We start from the raw sequence: 6067 nt of genomic DNA, 5'->3' as shown, positions 1-6067 counted from the left end.
AAAACCCTTGGATCTAATAAATGGTTGACCCTCCTTTGGCAGCACTAACCTCAACCAAACTCTTTATGTAGTTGGGGATCAGACCTGCACAACGGTCAGGAGGAATTTTGGACCATTCCTCTTTACAAAACTGTTTCAGTTCAGCAATATTCTTAGGATGTCTGGTGTGAACTGCTTTCGAGGTCATGCCACAGCATCTCAATCGGGTTGAGGTCAGGACTTTGACTGGGCCACTCCAGAAGGTCCATTTTCTTCTGTTGTTGATTTACTTCTGTGTTTTGGGTCGTTGTCCTGTTGCATCACTCAACTTCTGTTGAGCTTCAATTGGCAGACAGATAGCCTAATATTCTCCTGCAAAATGTCTTGATAAACTAATTAATTAACCATGATGCTCCCTCCACCGTACTTTACAGTTGGAATTAGGTTTTTATGTTGGTGTGCTGTGCCTTTTTTCCCCCTCCACACATAGTGTTGCGTGTTCCTTCCAAACAACTCAACTGTAGTTTCATCTGTCCACAGAATATTTTGCCAGTAGCGCTGTGGAACATCCAGGTGCACTTTGGCAAACTTCAGACGTGCAGCAATGTTTTTTGGACAGCAGTGGCTTCTTCCTTGGTGTCCTCCCATGAACACCCTTCTTGTTTAGTGTTTTACGTATCGTGGACTCGTCACCAGATATGTTAGCATGTTCCAGAGATTTCTGTAAGTCTTTAGCTGACACTCTAGGATTCTTCTTAACCTCACTGAGTATTCTGCGCTGTGCTCTTGCGGTCATCTTTGCTGGACGGCCACTCCTAGGGAGAGTAGCAGCAGTGTTGAACTTTCTCCATTTATAGACCATTTGTCTTACCGTGGACTGATGAACATCAAGGCTTTGAGAAGAAATTGTGTAACCCTTTCCAGCTTTACTAAAGTCAACAATTATTACTCTTTGTTATTCTGAGATATCTTTAGTTCAAGGCAATGCTTCTTGTGTAAAACAAACTCAATTTTGTGTGTTTTTATAGGGCAAGGCAGCTCTAACCAACATCTCCAATCTCGTCTCATTGATTGGACTCCAAGTTAGCTGACTCCTGACTCCAATTAGCTTTTGGAGAAGTCATTAGTCTAGGGGTTCACATACTTTTCCCAACCTACACTGTGAATGTTTAAATTATGTATTCAATATAGACAATATAAATACAATAATTTGTGTGTTATTAGTTTAAGAACACTAAGTTTGTCTATTGTTGAGACTTAGATGAAGATCAGATCAAATTTGATGACCAATTTATGCAGAAATCGAAGTAAATGCAAAGGGTTCACATACTTTTTCTTGCAACTGTATTCCTCTCAAATTTTGTGCACAAATTTGTGTACATCCCTGTTAGTGAACATTTATCCTTTACCAAGATAATCCATCCATCTGACAGGTGTGGCATATCAAGAAGCTGATTAAACAGCATGATCATTACACAGGTGCACCTTGTGCTGGGGTACAATAAAAGGCCACTCTAAAATGTGCAGTTTTGTCACACAACACAATTCCACAGATGTCTCAAGTTTTGAGGTAGCGTGCAATTGAACTGCTGACTGTAGGAATGTCACCAGAGCTGTTGCCAGAGAATTACAGTGCTTTGTAAAATTACTTGCTTAAAAAAAAAAATCATGGAAAAGTGGTGCGTGTATATGTATTCATCCCCTTTGCTACGAAGCCCCTAAATAAGATCTGGTGCAACCAATTACCTTCAGAAGTCACATAATTACTTAAATAAAGTCCACCTGTGTGCAATCTAAGTGTCACATGACCTGTCACATGATCTCAGTAGATATACACCTGTTCTGAAATGCCCCAGAGCCTGCAACACCATTAAGCAGCACCCCTAAGCACAACCAAGCAAGTGGCACCATGAAGACCAAGGAGCTCTCACAAACAGGTCAGGGACAAAGTTGTGGAGAAGTACAGATCAGGGTTGGATTATAAAAAAATATCAGAAACTTTGAACATCCCACGGAGCACCATTAAATACATAATTAAAAAATGGAAAGAACATGGCACCACAACAAACCTGCCAAGAGAGGGCCGCCCACCAAACCTCACGGACCAGGCAAGGAGGGCATTAATCAGAGAGGCAACAAAGAGACCAAAGATATCCTTGAAGGAGCTGCAAAGCTCCACAGCGGAGATTGGAGTATCTGTCCATAGGACCACTTTAAGCTGTACACTCCACAGAGTTGGGCTTTATCGAAGAGTGGCCAGGAAAAAGCCATTGTTTAAGAAAGAAATAAGCAAACACATTTGGTGTTCACCAAAAAGCCTGTGGGTAACTCCCCAAACATATGGAAGAAGGTACTCTGGTTAGATGAGACTAAAATTGAGCTTTTTGGCCATCAAGGAAAACTCTATGTCTGGCGCAAACCCAACACCTCTCATCACTCCAAGAACACCAATCATGCTGTGGGGATGTTTTTCATCGGGCAGGGACTGGGAAACTGGTCAGAATTGAAGGAATGATGGATGAAATTCTTGAGGTAAACCTGTTTCAGTCTTCAAGAGATTTGAGACTGGGACAGAGGTTCACCTTCCAGCAGGACAATGACCCTAAGCATACTGCTAAAGCAACACTCGAGTGGTTTAAGGGGAAACATTTAAATGTCAAAGCCCAGACCTCAATCTAATTGAAAATCTGTGGTATGACTTAAAGATTGCTGTACACCAGCGGAACCCATCCAACTTGAAGGCGCTGGAGCAGTTTTGCCTTGAAGAATGGGCAAAAATCCCAGCGGCTAGATGTGCCAAGCTTATAGAGCCATATCCCAAGAGACTTGCAGCTGTAATTGCTACAAAAGGTGTCTCCACAAAGTATTGACTTTGGGGGGGGGGGTGAATAGTTATGCACGCTCATGTTTTCTGTTTTTTTTTTGTCGTATTTCTTTATTTTTTTTTACATTTTTAAGTCATTTAGCAGACGCTCTTATCCAGAGCGACTTACAAATTGGAAAGTTCATACATATTCATCCTGGTCCCCCGTGGGGAATGAACCCACAACCCTGGCGTTGCAAGCGCCATGCTCTACCAACTGAGCCACACGGGACATATCTTCAAAGTGGTAGGCATGTTGTGTAAATCAAATGATACAAACCCCCAAAAAATCTATATTAATTCCAGGTTGTCAGACCACAAAATAGGAAAAATTCCAAAAGGGGGGTGAATACTTTCGCAAGCCACTGTACTTCCAATCAGACTCACAACCGCAGACCACGTGTAACCACGCCGACCCAGTTTTTCTGTAATGACATTCTGCTTTTGATGTGATGTGGTTGATGTTAAGCCAAATCCAAATTGGCTTCCCTTGACACTTCTTTTTTTTTTGGTGAGCAGGACCATTCAGAGTTGAGGTCACTCAGTTTAGCTCAATGCTGATTGGCTTTTTTCTTGGTCAATTCTTTGGGAAGCCTGGCTTCCCTTGGCATCCATGAGTACACGCCACTGATTGGTAGATGGGTAAAAAAATGACTGTACACTTTAGATGGTGTATCAATACACCCAGTCACTACATAGATACAGGCGTACTTAACTTACATTGTAGTTCATCCACAATACTAACCTAATTGACAGAGTGAAAAGAAAGAAGCCTCCAGAGAAGACAAATATTTCAACACATGCATCCTGTTTGCAACAAGTAATATGGCCAAAAAATGTAGCAAAGCAATTAACTTTTTGTCCTGAACATAAAGTGTTATGTTTGGGGCAAATCCAATAGAACACATTACTGAGTACCACTCTCCATATTTTAAGCATAGTGGTGGCTGCATCATGTTAAGGGTATGCTTGTAATCATTAAAGACTGGGGAGTTTTTCAGGAGTAAAAACAAAGGAATGGAGCTAAGCACAGGCAAAATCTTAGTGGAAACCCTGTTTCAATCTGTTTTCCACCAAGCATTGGTAGATTAATTCACCTTTTAGCAGGACAATAACCTAAACCACAAGACCAAATCTACACTGGACTTGCTTACCAAGAAGACAGTGAATATTCCTGAGTGACCGAGTTACAGTTTTGACTTAAATCTGCTTGAAAATCTATGGCAAGACTTGGAAAGGTTGTCTAGCAATGATCAACAACCAATTTGACAGAGCTTGAAGAATTTTGAAAATAATCATAGGCAGATATTGTACAATTCAGATGTGGAAAGCTCTTAGAGATTTACCCAAAAAGACTTACAGCTGTAATCACCGCCGAAGGTGATTCTAATGTATTTACTCAGGGGTGTGAATATTTCTGTAAATTAGATATTTCTTTATTTCATTTTCAATACATTTGCTAACATTTCTAAAAACATGTTTTCACTTAGTCATTATGGGTTATTGTGTGGAGATAGGTGTGAAAAAAAATATTTAATCCATTTTGAATTCAGGCTTTATCACAACAAAATGTGGTCAATGGGGTGTAAATACTTTCTCAAGGCACTGTATCATACTAATTGGAGTGTCCCAGATTAAAATTTACTATATTATGTCACTATGTTACGTCTACCCCTGAGTCCAGGTGGATTGGCTAAAATACTATAGTAATTTAATTGCATCTCTATGTGGCTCTTGCTCAAAGTCTAATCCTATCTGGTTCCACCTAGGGCTGAGAAATGTGGCCCAAAAATATGATCTTGATTTTTTTTCTAACTTATGGGTGATTCACGATATATATCTACTTATTTTTTAAATCTCTAAATAAGCATTGTTTTACAATTGAAGGTCAAATACACTGCATTTCAAACAGTCAGCAATAATCTAATCAATGTCTAATCATCACGCACATCTGCCACCATCGTTATGCGCACCGGCGCCTCATGACACTCACCTGGACTCCATCACTTTCTTGATTACCTCCCCTATATCTGTCACTCCCCTTGGTTCTTTCCTCAGGTGTTATTGTTTCTGTTCCAGTGTTCATGTCTGTACACTACCCGTGTTTCTTGTTCTGTTCTATGTTCATTTATTTATTAAATACACTCCATGAACTTGCTTCCCGACTCCCAGTGTACACTTTACAGAAATCAAGCGGCCTACCTTATTTCTCAGAATGAGAACTAGTTGTCAATTCCTTATATAATTGTGTTTTATGCTTATGGAAACCATGTGTTTGATGTAATTGGTACCATTCCACTGATTCTGCTCCAGTCATTATCACGAGCCGGTCCTCCCCAATTAAGGTGCCACCAACCTCCTGTGATGCCTAAGCTAGAGCTGATAGAGATGAGCCAGCAGATCAACATGAACTGTGAGTAGGCCTAACCATATCTGTGGTATGTGTGTTTAAAGGGAACCTTTTGTGAGTGTCTTTTTTCTGTGATAACGCTCCTGCATTTTCTCTATCATTTTCTCTGTTATTACTCTCTTAATACACTATCTCCTTCCTTCCTTCCTTTCTTCCGCTCTCTCTCTCTCACTCCTTTTGTAAAGCAAACTGGGTCTTTGCATATGCTATTTCAGTTCTCTAAATATTTTGTAATCAATTACATTATTTCTGTATCTGACAGGTTTTTGCAACCTATAGGCTAATGGAAGTACACAGAGTGTACAAAATATTAAGAACACCTTGAGTTGCACCCTCTTTTGCCCTCAGAACAGCCTCAACTCGTCGGGGCATGGATTCTACACGGTGTCGAAATCGTTCCACAGGGATTTTGGCCCATGTTGACTCCAATGCTTCCCACAGTTCTGTGAAGTTGGCTGGATGTCCATTGGGTGGTGGACCATTCTTGATACACACGGGATACTGTTGCGTGTGCAAAACCCAGCAGCGTTGCAGTTCTTGACACAAACGCCTGGCACCTACTACCATACATCGTTCACAGGTACTTAAATATTTTGTCTTGCCCATTCACCCTCTGACTGGCACACATAAACAATCCATGTCTCAATTGTCTCAAGGCTTAAAAATCCTGAGTCTATGTCATGGAAAGAGCAGGTGTTCATAATGTTTTGTACACTCAGTGTATATCCAACTAGCTCAGGTCCAGTCTGAATGCTCTCTACTCTGAATGCAGATAGACAAGGTCACACACACGCACGCACGCACACACACAAAGT

Source organism: Salvelinus sp. IW2-2015, linkage group LG4q.1:29, assembly GCF_002910315.2.
Source record: "Salvelinus sp. IW2-2015 linkage group LG4q.1:29, ASM291031v2, whole genome shotgun sequence".
NCBI lineage: Eukaryota > Metazoa > Chordata > Actinopteri > Salmoniformes > Salmonidae > Salvelinus > Salvelinus sp. IW2-2015.
Note: the sequence above shows the minus strand (reverse complement) of the source record.